Consider the following 18,068-nt stretch of genomic DNA (forward strand, 5'->3'; position numbering starts at 1 on the left):
TCATTTTCTTTTTTTTTTTTGTTCAGTGGATAAGTCAATTATAAGCCCTCCCTGAACTGCTCAAAGCATCTTTTACAGCATCTGGACAAAAGTTGGTATCAACAGAGCTAAGAAAAGTCTCTAGCCCTGACTGATTCATATTCCCTCTATCGTTTTTCTCTGTTTGTCATTTGGGCACAAGTAATGCAATCAAGCAAGAAGATTGTAGCTGTGCATCACACCAAGTATGATGAGCTTGTGTCTCTGTGGTGTGTTATTTCATCTGTTTGTCACTATCTTTGGAACTGACATATTGGGGTGAGGATATTTATGTTTGCCAGGCAGGATTGAAATGCTACTATGGCTTTTTTATTTTCAGATATGCTTAAGCTACTTTATAATTTTTAATATTTTGGGTAGATTCAATCTATCCGAGAAATCATAAATTCTAACAATTAATGTTTTTCTAAGTTGGACTATTTATATCTTTGTTTTCATTATCAATTATGAAACTGAATTCAAATTGCCAGAGTATATAGATTACTGTTGGGAAATCTTTGCTCCAGTAGATGTAACTTTCAGCTTTTATACTCTAGGATTATAAAATGCTACGATAACACACTGCAAAAACTGTTATCAATAAAGCAATACTCAACACCCAGGAACCTCTACAACAAACAGGCCAGCCCAAATACACAGCAGATGTGGGAAATGGCAATTTTATTTTATTGTCAACATGTGAATGATATATTGTGCTTAGGTTATATGTTTAGAATACCATGTACATTGATCTTGTAAAATTTAAAAGATTTCTCAGATATTTTCCAGTATGTTCCCTTTATGCTAATATGCATCCAACTTAATAAAGAAATGAAATGTTTAAAGCACATTATTAAATAGAGATCTGTCTAACCCAGTAGGGAAAAAATCCCTAAATACATTTGTCTTGTCATTGTGAGCATTATATCCGTGCACCAATACTCCTTGGAATCGAATCGCAGCCCTTCCATTCCTAGCTGCATAATGTTCTATTCAAGTTTCTCTTTTTCTCACATGTAAACCAGGCATAATAGGAGCCCCTCCTAGAGTTTTTGACAAGATTAAATGAGGTAATTTATATGGGGTGTTTATGATAGAAAGTCTTATATAGTGGTGGCTCAGTAATTATTGACAATATTGTGAGCTCATTGCTTTCTTCTAAAAATAAATATTATTTGAATTTATGTACATTGCCTCCATTTTGACCTTCAAAATATTTACAACTTCTTTGCAGACTCACAGAACATGTATTTAAGTATTAAATATTTGCTAACCAAGGGTAAGAACTGTGTGTATATGTATGCTAAATGTATTTTCATTTAATCTACTAAATTAAATGCTATATGACATCTCCCATTTTAAAGAGAAAATGAAAGCACATGGAAAGTAATAGCATTTAATTCAAATTCTTACAGTAAATATATTTTAAGTTGGAGCAAGAACCAGATCTATCTAAGGCCAATGTTTATGCTCCTAATTACTCAAAATAAACAGATTAGCAGATAAGCAATACAAACGAAAAGAAATGGCAAGAAATTAACTGAAAAAAGATAACATTTATAAATACTAGAGCTACTTACTTTGTACATAACTTATTCTATATATTCACACTTTCCCAAGATATAATAATGGGGATAAAAAACACATTTTATATATTTTTTATAATATAGGGATTACATTTATTTATACTAAGTAATATAATACCTTTAACTTTTTTTGTTGTTGTTTTGTTTTGGTGGTACTGAGGTTTCTGGAAACCCTTCTACTTTTGGCTACACTCTCAGACCTATTTTTATACTTTTTTATTTGGAAACAGGGTCTCTTAAGCCAGCTGCGCTGGCTTCGAACCTGCATGATCCTCCTGTCTCTTCCTCCCAAGCCCGAGGATTACAAACCTGCGCCACCACGCCCGGCCTTACCTTTAACTTTTTCTCCAAGTTTGATTTATAATTCTTTAATTACTTTTTTGACTTTTCTTGACCCTCTTCTAGTTCTCTAAATCTTTTTTAAGGTGTGAAAACCAAAAGTGGATATAATATTCTAGGAAAAGTATGACTAATTCAAATTCTAATAGATGTTTCTATTTTGAGAAATTTTATTTTCATTATTACTTTTTGACTCAATTTTCCCCTTCATTCTGAGAAAGTTTAGTTTTTCTTGAAAATAGGGAAAAATTTTTTCCTCCTTTTACCATCTAACCTATATTAATCCAAATTTGCAGGCAGCCCATTTCTAAAGTCTGGAACAAAGTTTGTTGTCTAGGCAAGCTTTTCAGAAAATGTGTTTGAGCATATTAGTCCCTTGAGTTATCTGCTAGAATGAGCTCTTTGCACAAAGAAATTAAACCAAATATAGCTTGTCTTGGATATTCCCAATACAGGCTTAAAAATGAGCATCCTTATTTCATTTTCATATGATCTAGTATTTCCAGTTTGATAGTCATAGAGACTTTTTTTTTTCAGAGAACCTATGAGCATCCACTGCTATTCCTAGTAAGGGGAGAGATAATTTTTCTGTCATTTTTTCTCTGCTGCTTTCTATCCTACTGGTATTGCAACTCTGCAGCTAATATGGAGGCATTTTTATAGAGAACAGAAGGAGACCCTTGGGGAAAAATAATGAGTCTCATTGATTTAAAATGCAATTTAATTTGTGACTGTATTAGTCAATATACACTGAGGATCAAGGTTACGGAGATTAAATTATAGTAAATTTTAAGAACTGGAAAAATGTTCCTGAATTGTGATTGTTCAGTCTTGGTATGGTTATCTATATTGGAATCTGATCTTAGATCTTATTTTATTTTTTTTAAATGTGAGATATAGTGTTAAATAAAGATAAGCATATTTGAATAGTTGAAGAGCACTGATTCAGTTTTTGGAGGTAAGTAAAAATTAATTAATGGGAAGATAAATTGTATAATTTATATAGTGATCTCTTTGTATAGAAATGACCAATATACAAAAGAAAGTTATGGACTGTAAATGTATACAAATGAAGTGCTAAGAGATTTAAAAATGTAAGGTAATGCTTTCAACACATGTTAGAAGAGAGTATTTCAACTAAGTTATAAACAATGCATATAATTTAGTCACATTATAAGAAGGTTTAATGCCAGGTGTGGTGGTGTACACTTGTAATCCCAGCATTTGGGAGGCTGAGAAACACAGTTCTCAGACAGCCTCAGTTACTTAGTGAGGCACTCTGCAACTCATTAAGATCCTGTTTCAAAATAAATTTAAAAAAATAGGGTTAGGGGTGTAGCTCAGAGGTAGAATGTACTTAGGTTCCATCCCCATTACTGCAAAAAAAAAAAGTTTAGTTTTCAGCTTTGCTTTTTATTTACCTCCGAGCTATTATATGGAAACAGTGTCTCATTAAGTTATAGAGGGCCTCACTAAGTAGCTGAGACTGGTAGAGAACCTGCAATCCTCCTCTCTTAATCTCTCAAGTACTGGGATTAAAAATTGGCTTTTTTTCTTTTTTTTTTTTTTTTTTTTTTAGTAGTAGGAATTGAAGTCAGGGGCATTCCACCTATGAGCTACAGCCCCAACCCATTTTACTTTTTAATTTAAAAAAGCATCTCACTAAATTGCTGAGTTTAGTCTAAAATAGGATTACAGTCATGTGCCATCATGCCCTGCTAAATGTTTAGTTTTGATATTACAGAAGCATGCCACATAAAATGGCAAAAGTATAAACAAAGACACAGAAAGATGTCATTAATGAAAATTCCTAAAGAAAATGCAGTAATTATTTATGGAGATGATATAAATATTAAAGTAGAGAACAAAAATGTATTACATAAACAGTACCCAGCTATATCTTTTAGGCCAACCATTCAATTTAAATGGAAGAAATTAGGAAAATTTCTCTTAATTTAGAGGTTATTTTGTCAACTTCCTGTTTCTAGTTAGCCTGCAAGGAATTTGGAAGTAATCACTACTATTTCTCACTACAAGGTAAAGGATAGACAAACTGAAAATCAATGACTTTTCTTAAATCTATACAAGAATTAAATAACAAGAACAACTGGTGTCCCCAAATCTTGAGGGTCGGCATGTATAAAGAATCACAGCCCAACAGAGCAAAAGTCCAGCCTTCTGCTGGAGCCAGGACCAGGATAAACAAACAAACAATCAAACAAACAAACAGGCATGGATGAATAGTAGGAGGCTTAGTATAGATAATCTTGATAATTAAACTCTTATGTTTTATCTCCAGCAACTCCTTTAAGTTTCCAGAGTGAAGATCAGAAAAATAAAGAAATATGAAAAATAAAAAAATAAAAAGGGAGTTATAAACATAAAAATAAAAAGAGAATTAATTACTATAACTCTCTTGTGGTTTTGATGAAGGGAATAGTAAAATTATCTTGTTTAAATAGGACAAAACATTCTTTCCTCCTCTACAGAAACCTACTGTCAAAGTAAACTATTGTCCCCACGATTTTGGCACTTGTGGATTTTCTAGAGCTTAACTATATGAGAAAAGGTAAATACCCAAGTAACCCTCTCTAGTGTTCCCCCTGGGGGAATAGAAAGGCAAAAAAAAAAAAATAGAAAATGCAAAACTATAAGAGAGTAAAAAGTAATGGTTTTGTAGTGAATTCCAATAATCACAGATTGCCATGGAATCCATTTTAAATATCAGTTGGACTTCCCAAAAGAAGTAAGATTTAATCATTTTTAACATAATTTTAAGTTCTCTACCTCCTTTCCAAGTTCTCAGTGTTATCAATCCAGAAATCTTCCTTGTTTACCCACCTCCTGGTGACTACCTTGGCTGGCCCCACTGGCTCCCTGACCCCAACCCAGGTAAACTATGAAGATACGGTGCAGTGACCACCTCTCAAAAAACCAGGAATTAAATTTACTTGCAGGAAACTTGCTTAGGTAATATATAGAACCCTAATAAAGACCGATCTTCAGATCCTTCCATTTTCTCTCTCACTTTCTGTTCAGGGGTTGAGTTTCTGTGTTTCCAGTGGCTTTCCTGTTGGCTTTACCATGCATGCTGTGCTGATCTCTCTGGGACTGATAACTAATGAAAAAATGCTTCTGCTATTTCACATGTTTTCTTGTACTGCCTCCTGTGTGTCTCACTAGAAAACCACACATAAACCTAACTCACTTTCTCAGAGGGTGCCCATATTGAATTATGGTCATTTACTTGAGAAAGATATCAAACATAAATGAGAGGGAAATCCTAATAGGTGTTCAGGAGAAGGAGAAAGAAATTAATATGTTTATAATAGGGAAGATTTATGAGAGTGAAACTATCCTATATGATATTCTAGAGTATACACATTGGTTAAAATCCACAGGATGTACCACACAAAGACTGTCTCCTCATGCAAATTATTTCATTAGAAATAAACTCAACAAGTATAACAAACTTGTGATGCCAGATGTCAGTAAAAGGGAAAACTGTGAGTTGGTCCAGTAGAAATCATTATACTTTCCTTGTACTTTTTTATAAACCTAAAACTTTTAAAAATCACTGTTATAAATTGTTATTTCTGTTAGCCATAAAAATATAATAAGATAGTGTAGAAATATATCAAAACACAAGAGAGAAATCAATCCCAAGAAAACCAGTACCATTATTTCCCCTAGGGAATACTGGGGTAGGAGTTGGTGAAAAGAAAATGTTTAGCATGTTCTACTGAGGTTCAATACACATATTTTCTGTGGCCAAGAAATTTCATTCCTAGGTGTTTATACAACAGAAATGCATTTATATACCCCCCAAAATATGTATCAGACATATATAGCAGCATCAACTCAAAACTATAGCAGAGATAAAATAGGTAAAGAATGGTGTATTTTTGCAATAGTGTACTAGATAGAATAAAAATGAAATAATTACAGATACATACTGCCACAAGAAAAAAAGTCTTACAAAAATGGAGTTCATGAAGCCCACCATAAGATGTATATATTGTATGTTTTAATATGCATAAATGTATATCACAAAGCTTTAAAAATCTTCAACAGTGACCAAGGTACATTTTTAACTGATGAGACTGTAAGTTTATAAATAAAATATCCTAAACATTTACCATAAAACAAGAAACCAAGAAAGTAATTGTATTTGTGAGTGTAAGAGGTAATAGTAGGAAGATTTGTTTTATTTTGTTATTGATGTTGGTGGTACAGGGAATCAAAGCCAGAAGCGCTGTACAACTGAGCTCTGTCCCCAGCCCTTTTTATTTATTATTTTGGGATAGTATCTTGCTAATTTTCACAGGCTGGTCTTGAACTTCTGATCCTCCTGCCTCAGCCTCCTTAGTCACTGGGACTATAGGCATGCATCACCACATCTGACTAGAATGTTCTATGTTGTAGTTGGGTGTTATTTTGTAGCAACTTGATATACTATATATATTTGCTCATTTTTTTTCCTATGTCCACTATTTCACAAGAAAATTTCAAAAGAGTAATGTTGAGGACAAAAATAGCTGATTTGTATAAAGCACCTAGAATATTGTCCAGAAACATGACCTATGAGCTCTAATTCTAGCTCCTCCATTTCTTATCTCTGTGGCTTGGTCAAGTTTAATTCTATCAGTCTTTAATTTTCTATTTGTATAAAGGATAGTTGTGGTAGTCATCTCTTCATCACTGGGAACAAAATAACTGAGAAAGCCAGCTTAGAGGAGGTGCTCAGGGTCTCTAGGGTTTCAGCCCATGCTCACCTGGCTACGTTACTTTGGGCCTGAGGTAAAACAGAGCATCGTGGTGCAAGGTGGCAGAGGAAATCCTCTCAGTTCATGGCTGTCAGGAGGCAGAGAGAGAGAGAGAGAGAGAGAGAGAGAGAGAGAGAGAGAGCGCACAAGAGAGCACAAGAGAGCACAAGAGAGCACAAGAGAGCACTAGGAACAAAATATACTCGAGGGGCCTTTTCTTCATCCCTTTGCTATTTGTTTGTTTGTTTGTGTTTGTTTGTTTGTTTGTTTTGGTGGGGAGACTGGGGATTGAACTCAGGGCCTTCTATGGATGACCTGCTTCCTCTAACTATAGCTCACTTCCTACAGTTTCTACCACCAGCTAACAATGCCATCAAAGTATTGACCCATCAGTGGATTAAAGCATTGATGAGTTAAGTTGCCTCATGATCGAATGACTCCTCAGAATCCCGCCTTCTGAGCTTTCCTATACCAGGGACCAAGCCTTCAAGACATCAGCCTTCAGGAGACATTACAGAACCAAATCATAACAGCATAATTATTACGGCACTTTACCTCAAGGTTTCAATGAGCTATTCCATCTAAAATTACTGAAATAATTCTAGAGCACATTGAATGTCCAGTGAGTAACAAGCATAAATATCATTTCATTATCTTTAGAGCACTGAAGGAGCAAATGAAAGAGAATCAGTTGAGAAATTATTTTGACAACACAGGTAGTAATTTATAAGCTAGCGAGGAGAGATTAAGTGTTTTATTTGATGAAAATTTCTGAAGAATAAAAATACTTAATGGTCCTTGATTATTGTTCATTAAAGAAGACTTTATTCCAGACCATCTATCTAAGGATGGCTATGAGATATTGCAATAGGAAAGAGATTGGGTTTAACTTCAAGTACGGCAAGTGGGAATTCATAGCCAAAGAGCACAGTGGAGTTTGGTGGATACAAAATTAGTAATAGGAAACATCAGGAGAAATGGGGATTCTGTCTAAGCAAATCTAATAGGACTATTTGTTGCTGATAACAGATCAGCATAATTGAGCATCACCTGGGAGATGGCAGAAGATGAAGAACATGGTCAGGTGTGAAAGAGTAATAGGATATTAAGGAAAAAGGATTGTTATTAAAACTGAATTTTACAAGGAAGTATATTAAGGGACTAAAAGAAGGTCCAGGATTTGGGCTAAAGTTTGGTTAAGCAAAAAAATCTTGTCAAAATCTGGCACTAAATATTAATTATAAATTATATCATTTTGCTAAGCATGGTATTTCATGCCTCTAATCCCAATACATTGGAGGATGAGACAGGGGGACACAAGCCTTAAGGTCAGCCTCAGTGACTAAGCAAAACCATGTTTCTAAATAAGAGAAGAAAGAGAGAGAGAGAGAGAGAGAGAGAGAGAGAGAGAGAGAGAGAGATAGAAAACAAATGAGAAAAAAAGGAAGGAAAGAAGGGGCTTGGGGTATACCTTAGAGGTAGAATGCCCCTGGGTTCAATCTCCAAGACCAAAAAAAAAAAAATGATACTGTTTTAAAATATTATTCTCATAATTTTATAGATGAGAAGCTATTGTAATGTAAAGGAATTAACTATGTTTTGTGAATCCATGCTGACAGCAAGTAAAGAACAAAAAATTCCAAAGGTTTATGCAATCTGATGCTATTTGTAGGATATAAAATGGATTCAGAAGAGAGAATTTCAAAGGTAAGAAGAAGTCTTTCAAAATCCCATCCAAACAAATTGGCCAGTGGCTATTGGAACAGGAAATTAAGAACAGATGAGAATTAATGGTTTTTTTTTTTTTTTTTTTTTTTTTTTTTTTTGGTGGTACTGGGGATCTGGAAGCCCTTCTACCTCCGGGCTACACTCCCAGACATATTTTATATTTTTCTTTGGAAACAGGGGCTCTTAAGCCAGCGTGGCTGGCTTGGAACCAGCGCGGTCCTCCTGTCTCCTCCTCCCAAGCGTGGGGATTACAAGCGTGCGCCACCACGCCTGGCCTCAATGGGGTTTGAAAGGAAAGAGGAATCCAGGAGCTACTCATGCCCTTAGTGTTGAGAGTCTGGAAAAAATGGCGGTGCCATAGACAAGAGTAGGGATCTCTGGATGAGCAGCAGGTTTGCAGTGGTGAGATTAAATGTTTAAATTAGGCAAAATGTAATCATGGGGTCACCATACTCATCATCATAAGGAAAAACATTTTAAAATACTGTATTTAGCCTGTGCTTGACAAAGTATGCTGCATAGATCTGCCCAGAAAACTCCAGCCATGAGAAGAAAGGTGGGTAAAATCTGCTGCTTGGACCACAGCAGGGAGGATCACTGGGGAAAAGAAAGACCAAAAGGTTTGGCTGGCACACTAGGTAAACTCCTTCATACTGAAGCCTGGGGCAGTCTAGAGACTTTGAAATCAGTGAGAAGGGGAAATACATTAAAGAGAAAAAAAAGAAAAAGAAAAGAGGAAAAGTCCTTCCAGGATGGAAGAAAAACCATGAAAATGTTTGCCTGTGATGTATCCTGTTGGAGCTACCTGACCCTAGGCCAGGTTTTCAAAAGCATGAGTTTGGTAAAGGGTGGTAGGGACCCAGCAACAAGCTTCAAGAAGAGCTAAAAGATTTGTCTGGGAACAAAAGCTGAAGTCAAGCTAAGCTGCAAGGCAGAGAGCAGGTGCAAAGCAACAAGGAAGCTAAATCACCTGGGCGAGAGCGGACAGCTTGGAAGCAGAAGTGAAAGTCACAGCAGCACACAGAGGCTCTGGTTCCAGGACGGTCTGGAGTTTCAGACAGTGTCTTTCTATGGGGAGCCTCAGGACTTGGCTATGGCTGATAAGGGAGGTTGTTACAGGAGCTGAGCCTGCTCAGACACAACAGAAATGGGCAGAGAATTCCAGGGTGGTGAACAGACACAGATGAAGGTAAGAACTAAATCAAAGGAGAAGGAGAGCTCACACTGTTCTCCAGCTAAACAGGAACCCGGAGGCATCTTTGTGAATCTTTTCTCCAACTTATTATTATTTTCCTTCTGACTGCTTTGTAAATCTTGACTTTTTTTTTAAAGGAAATCTTTTCTTGAAATCCTGTCTTTTATAAATGATACACTCTCCCACAGAGCTCATCTCTAGGATTTGAAGGCTGGCATATGGCTGTTGTGCAGAGGGAAGCTTGGGCTGCTTCTGCCCGTATCATGTGCATCATCTCATAGATAACACAGAACTTTCGACTCCCCGGCTGCCAATCCTTCATCTCTCATCTGCACCAAATTCACAATGATGAAGAAGAAAGGAAAGCAATTTAATTCTCAATGGGACTTCATATTGCTGCTGTAAAAACATGATTTCTTCTTTCTACCAAGTAAGCAGTAATAACGGAGGGACAGTGGAAATTGTCAGTCAGATTGTGACAATGGTGGAGGAAAGTTTTACAGAATAAATCTGGGTAATAAGAGAAAATGATCTATACACATGCTACAGTGGGTTTTCACCATGGATTCCAAAAACACCCACTTATCCTCCGCAACGTACTTGTTACAGCTCATTTTCTATCTGTGTACGTAATTCCATCCCAAGATGAGCATCTGTCAAGCCTGGGAAGCATAACATTTATAACATTGTTTTCATTCTTGACTGAACACATAAAAAGCACAAAAGCATGGTAGACGAATGGCATGTGTGTCGGGGTTCTCAAAAGCCTTCGCCACAGGCTTGTACATACACCATACACTTTTCTATAATTTACAGACCATTGGTGGGTGTTGCTCAGAAGGTTATGTGTGAGATAAATTGTTGGTGGCTCTTCAGGTGGCCCAAGGAAAGGCAAGAGAATACAAGATGTTCTCTAGCTTTCTGTCATCTTCACATGTCCATTTTTTGAGAGTCTCGTTATCATGATGGAAGCTGTAGTTTCAGTTTATCTTAACATGGAGTTTGGAATTCCAGAACTAGATAATTAGATAAATTTTAATTAGATTTAATTAGATAAATACCCTGGCACCCCAGCTAAAGTTTCACCCCATGGTAGTCCAGATTCTAAATCGATGAGGTTGATCCTGGTTAGGCAAGTTCACCTAGTCTGGCTGTAGTTGTGAACCTTAACTCCATTACCATTGCCACTCCTGAACCCTGCTCTATGACTTATATCCTTTGTGATCTCTATATTTGGCTTTGAGATGAATGTATTCACTTTCAAAGGCAATATGTTCATCCCCATATTATAATTCTTAAGACAAATATGTCCAGAGATAATCTTATGATTTGTTTGGAAAAAGATGGAGAAAGAGGAGAGTAAAATGAATTTGTGCCAGTCATAGTGGTGCCCATTAGTAATCCCATTACTTGGGAGGCTGAGGAAGGAGGATCACAGGTTTGAGACTGAGCTCAACACCTTGGCAAGACCCTCAGGAACTTGGGAAGACAAATTTTTCTAAAGCAATTTTTTTAAAGACTAAAATTATACCTCAGAAGTAGAATGTTCCTGTGTTCAATCCCCAGTACAAAAACAAACAAACAAACAACAGAAAACAAAGGAACAGAGAAGAGAGGATGGGTAAAGTATAGGAAGACTTCATACTCTAGAAATGTTATTTAAGAAGCCTTAGTTGTAATTTTCTCTCTGTAAGTTCTTCCACTGCCCTTGGCATAGCACTGGGCCTATCTTAGTAGCACTGTGGAATGCTATTCAAAGGACACAAATTTTTAGTCCAAAAAAGTGTAATATGAACACCCACACCACCACTTATTATCTGTGAGATTTTAAACACATTCTGTTGTTGTTTTTCTCAGCCTATTGGTTCATTGGAAAAATAGAGATAAAAATACCAACTTGGATTAGTTGGAGATAAAATGTGTTAATGGAAGTGAAGCATTGATGCTGATACTGCATTAAATAATTTGCCGGCAACACGTTATAGTCCTTTTATTATAACAGTTATTTAACAATATTTTGTTGCACTAAATAATTATTGCCTGAGATCAGAAATGTTGGAAGAATAGCAAAAATCAGGTGCAGAAATGATTCACCTGTTCTTACCCACTCAGTATGCATTTATAAAGTGTGATATTTTTCTCATATGGATTACCTTCAGGGCTCCTCCAGGGCTCCATTTTATTTTTCTTTGCCATAACTCAGGGCCATGAGGAAAGGGTACTGGGAGAAAAAAACATTACTTGCCTGCAGAGAAGCAACTCAGAATCTCTTTCATCCTATTAGGGTACGTAAACCTGTTTCCTGATAGTGATACTCATATGCTTTTCTATGATACGCCCCATACATTCTATATGCCATTCTGATTTTATCGAGGTAATTTAAAAAGGGTTGTATGTAATTCTCAAAGCCCTCTTCAGAGCAATGTGTTGTGTAAAGTGGCAGTTAAATTACCACTTCTTTCACTGTGTCACTTCATTTTGGGTGGGCTACTTCTTCCTAGAGCAGTGTTTCTCAGTATTGCTTGCACATTAAAGTCACCAGAGGAGATTTGTAAAATGTCATGCCCTAACAGCAGCACCCTCCTTCCCACCTCCCAGGTCATACCTGAGTACACAGCCAGTCTCTGAAGGTGAGACCAAACACCAGTACTCTGTAAAAACTGCCCAGGAGGTTCTCAGGTAGACACGGGTAAAGGAACACTGTCCATTGAAAATTGATGTTTTTTTCCTCCCTTTGGGCTAACTACTAGACAAGTGGACCAAAATACCTGCATCTGCTTAGGTGAAAAATATAAATCAGATTGACATATTAGTGGATATTTAAGGAGCATATGAGAGGTGAAAAAATGTGTTAATTGCCCAAGATTTTTCACTCTAATTCTTCAGATGTCTGAACACTGACAATTTCTCACTCCAATCCCATCATTTAAGGGTTTAAGACTTGATTAGTCTCAATATCCCAGTGAAATAATTTATGCTAAAAAGAGAAGTGGACCACATACTCATTATAATTGATACTTTCTGATGGTTATATCTGTTTTTTTGCTACTGTAGAGTCTAATGTTGAAAATAACACAGACATTTACAAGTAAAAATAACAAAAGCAAGTACAGGTTATAAGACATTAGAAAATCATTAGTAACTGATAACTTTAGAAAAAAGAAAAATTATAAAGTCTAAAGATCAAGATTGAAGTCCAGCACATCATAAAAAATTTTGTATACATATATGCAGACATATATAGATATATGTATATAAGAGAATATATTTATATATATACAAATATAAGTTCTTGTACACATAATTATAGATACTATTCTTTATTCTGGTTTTGCAGCAGTAAATAAGACTATGGAGTTTACTGCTTTTATTAAAATTTCTAGACAAAAACTGAAGTAAATAAAAACCTACCTCCACAACAAAAATTAAAATATTTAATATAATCCAGGAGGCACTGTGGAATACACCTGTACTCCCAGTCAGTACTTGGAAGGCTGAAACAGGAGAATCACAGGTTGAAAGCCAACCTCATCAACTCAGTGAGGCTCATATCAACTTAGTAAAATCTCTTTCCAAATAAAAAATAAAATCAGGCTGAGGGTGTGGCTCAGAAGTAGATAACTCTGGATTCAATCCCCACTACCACAAAAAAAGAGAACTATTTAATATAGCCATAAAGGCCACTGTAGAGCAGCTAATGTGATGCGGCCGGTGGAGTAGGGTTACAGTAGCAGTGAATGTAGGGGCACTCAGGTGCTCAGGAAGAGGATACATTTTGTTGAAGTCCTAACAATAATGTAAACCCAAGTATGCAATTATCAAATAGCAGAGACTTCCAAGCAAAGAGACATGGAGTACAAAAAATTCAGGGCAGGAAATTTTTGAGATGTTAAAGGTACAAAAAAGGCGACTATATCTCAAGTATATGAATGATGTATGGGTTAAAATAGGTTCAGCACTGTCTTCCTCTAAGCAAATCCTAGAATTCTTCCCTGATCTAAGTATCTGCTAAATGTCATCCCATCAGTGTCAGACAGGTTTTTCCCGATCACCCTATCATAAAAATGTCATTTAATCACACACAAACACATGTGCACAAATTTTTGTTGTATTTGTTCTTTTTCAATAATGTCAGTTACACGTGAGCACATACAGATCCTTAGAGGTGTAGAATAGATGAGGAATTCATATTATTTTTTGAGTGAATGGTTAAAGATGGAAGGCAGAAATTTTATCTCTTGGTAAAGAATTTAATAGTTATAGAATTGTAATAAGCAAAGGAGTGCTGTGGTCTAAAACTAATTTTATTTTATTTATTTATTTATTTATTTATTTATTTATTTATTTATTTATTTATTGTGGTACTGGGGTTCCTGGAAGCCCTTCTACCTCCGGGCTACACTCCCAGACCTATTTTTACATTTTCAGTTTTGGAGACAGGGTCTCCTAAGCCAGCGCACGCAGCTGGCTTCGAACCTGCGCGATCCTCCTGTTTCCGCCTCCCAAGCGCGGGGATTACAAGCGTGCACCACCACGCCCGGCTAAAACTAATTTTAAAATATTACAATACTTTCCATGTAGTGAAATGGACTCTCAAAAGACAAGCAGAGAGTTCAGAATTTAACTTCCAAATAAGACTAAGAATGGTTGGAGCAATAGCATAACATTCCCAGTGATCAAACCTAAGAGATGAGATATTAGTGAAGTTTAAAATGTCTACTTAGATATATGAGAAGTTGTGTAAGTAGATGAAGGTCAGGGCCTGAATATAAATTGGGCTTCATTATCTTTTAGACACTATTTAAAAGATATCTTACTAGTGGGATGAGAGAAAATTCAGATAGAGTACTAAAGAAGGTCCAGTAGCAGGGCCTGAGATGAGCCATCATCTGGGGGGATGGACAGAGGAGAAAGAGCTGGGAAAACTTTGAAGAAGTAACTATTGAAATAAAAAAAGAGGTTGGTATCATAAGAAACAGCAACAACAAAAATGTTCAAGGTCCTGATCGGCTGTGTAGCTTTGTTCAATGTTTCTGGGGAAAAAAAAATCAGATAAACTAGAAAAGTGACCAATTGACTTTGACAAGATGTTGATTTGGGGCCAGGATAGGAAGATACACTTGATTGAAACAGTCTGAATAAAGAGTACTGAATATAGAATGAGGAAAGGGTTTGGAATTCTCAAGTATAGGCTTTGCCACTTTCTACTAAAAAGGCCTGGGAATGGTGCTGAGGTACAGTTTTCTCTTTTGGAGCTGAGAGTAGCAATACAGCAGGTGCACAATGACCTCCCAGGATGGAAGCTTTTGTGAGACCACAATATTGAAGCCATGCAGAGTATCTACAAACATTATTAATAATTTTTAGATCATATAGTACGTTGGGACAAAACAGAGTAACACAGTTACTCTCCTTTAATTAAATACTTAATATTTTATTGTCTTTTACAAATTCTTTTTTGTTGTATTTTAACTTAAATAACTCAGTGGTGTAGATTTCTCTCATGCTCTTAACTTTGTATTTTCTTTTTATCTCTTTCTTTCCTCTCTTCCTTTTTCCTTTTCTCTCCTCATTTCTGTTAGCTTTTGGCAATGTTACTAAAATACCTAATAACAACTAAGAGAAAGAAAACTTATTTGACTCCCTTATTTGGGTTTCAGAGGTCTCCATTCATGGTCAGTCACCTCCACTGCTCTGTTCTTGAGGTGAGACAGGTCATCATATCAGGAGAGTGTGATGAAGGAGAGCTGCTCAGATCATGGCAGCCAGAGAGCAGAGAGAGAAGAGACCAAGGGCCTATTAATTCCCAAAGCCATACTGCTGGTGACCTATTTCCTCTAGCCAGACCCCACCTTCCTATGCTTTTAAGCACTTCCCTCTCAGATAATTAATTCAGATTTTAACCCATCAAATGGATTAATTCATTGATAAGGTCAGAGCCCTCATGATACAATCTCTTTCTCTGAACAGAGTCCAATCTGTTCCCCTCTTAACATCTCTGCATTGCCTAATACATGAGCTTTAGGAGGAACATATGAATCTAAGCCATAACACTTCTGATCTTTCAACCTCATCCCCAACCATATTTTTTCTTTCTTTTTATTTTATTTCATTTTTGTGGTACTTGGTATTGAAACCAAAGGCATCTCTGAAATGTCCAGCCTTTATACCATAAGGGCTGGTATAATGTTATATATTGTTGAAACAGGGTTTCTCTAAGTTACCATGTGCTAGCCTTGAATCTGTGATCCTTCTGTCTCAGTCTCCCAAGTCCTGGGATTATAGGAGTGTGCCACCATGCACAGATTCTCTTCCTTTTTAAATAATTATTTGCCCAAGGCTTCTGAAGTTTCTGAACATACTAATAGCTCAACAAATTGAGCTTCTTTAGTCTCTAATACATCAGGAAAGTTGGAATGCTTCTGGGTCACAAGAAATAAAGAAATTATAATTGTCAGTATCTTAATGAACAGTCTTGATTTATGAGAAATAAGATCTAATTTATTTTCACAATGAGATAGAAGAGATTTTCCAAGAGCCTTAATATGCTACCTTGGCAACACATTGAAATCACTGTGACGTTTTACAAAATACTGATCCCTGAGACTCACTCTCAGAATCAGAAATTTTGACTTAATTGATCTAGGGTATAGTTGTTTATTGAGATTTTTTTAAAAGATCCCAATGAAGATCTGTGGATGTAGCACAGTAATACAACACTTTTCCAGCATAGGCAAAACCATAGGTTTTATCCACAGAGCTTATGCATGCAGGTACACACACACACACACACACACACACACACACACACACACAGAAATTCCCATTTGTTTTTAATTTGCCGTCAAGAATGAGGATCCTTGCAGTAAAGTCATAGAGTCATGACTGTAGCCTAAAGAGGACATTCTCCCATAAAATCAATCCAGTGGACATTCTCCCATAAAATCAATCCAGTGAATCCTCAGATGTTACTCGGGATCTTTCTCTTACCTTTCCTTACCGTTTTTGCCCTACATTTTGTCATTTCATTTTGCAGATCACTAAATTCTGTTATTCCTGTAAGGTAATAGTAACTGAAAAAGAATGATTAAAAGAATGATCAATGCATAGCACTTATTAAAAAATGAAGAAAAGTCTAAGCTGGGCTTTTAATGTAACTATTCCCTCAGCTGTTCAAGTAAGAGCAGCTCTCTGGAGAGTGGACAATACTCCACATTGATAGCTTTACTTTATTAATGGGGTAGCCATTTCCTTAAATTCTCCAGTGGTGATTTGTAAAGAACCTGTTTCATTCACTTAACCAGAGGCTGCTCATATTTAATCTGAGGTTATAGTGCTTTTTAACACTTAATTCAAAAAGGAAGTACTTTTTAATTTTCATTAATTATAGTCTTTTCTATAAACATATGAAGGTATGTCCTGCACTCTAATATCTACAAGCAATAGGCATTTTATCAAATCGTGGCCGGGTTAAGATTTCACAGCTAGTTTTTGCTGTGTTTGATTTTTAGCTCACATTACAAACAGAAAGAAATAAAAGAAATAGGACTTCAATTTGCATGCATTACTAGGATAGCTGGCTTAAAACAAGATATTGAAAAGTATATAAAGTCTCACTGGTCATGGTGGTGTGCACTTATATTTCTAGTACTTGGGGGGCTGAGACAAGAGGATCACAGGTTCTCACCCAGCCTCAGATACTTAGTGAAGCCTTCTACAATTTAATGAGACCCTGTTTCACAATAAAGAATACAAAATAGGGCTGGGAGTATAGCTCAGAGGTAGATGCCCCTGGGTACAATATTCAGTACCAGAAAAATGTACATAAAGTCTCCAAATTGTGGTGCTCTTAAAGATGTGATAGTCTAAATTAGTATAATTTCTAAGTTATAAATTGATTTAAAGGAAATGTCACTGGAAATTCAAAACCATCCAGTCACTGGCTAAAAGAAATAGATACACTGACTTTACTTAATTTCTGCTCGTAATTTCCCCTCACATATAAGTGTTGTATAAGCTTTAGCACATACAATCCTCATGTGAATCCTCTGAGACAAGTACCCAGTCACCCATCTTACACATGAGAAACTGAGGAACAGATAGGTTAATATGTCCAACTTCCCACAGACACAGAGCTGGAGTCCCACTCAGAGTGGAAGAGTCCCTGACACTAGAGCTTGTTTAGCTCTTTACCACTTCACCATTACAGAGCCATGTAATGTAACAGTGTACTTCACCATTACAAAGAACATGGCATGAATCTCATCAACAAACTCACCCATTCACTCACTGAGCTTCACTTTTTTTTTTTTTTTTTTTTTGGTGGTACTGGGGATGGAAACCAGGGGCCTTCTACCTCCAGGCTACACTCCCAGACCTACTTTATATTTTTTATTTGGAAACAGGATCTCTTAAACCAGCGCAGGCTGGCTTTGA

This window comes from Muscardinus avellanarius (genome assembly GCF_963383645.1).
Source record: "Muscardinus avellanarius genome assembly, chromosome: 2".
NCBI classification, from domain to species: Eukaryota; Metazoa; Chordata; class Mammalia; order Rodentia; family Gliridae; genus Muscardinus; species Muscardinus avellanarius.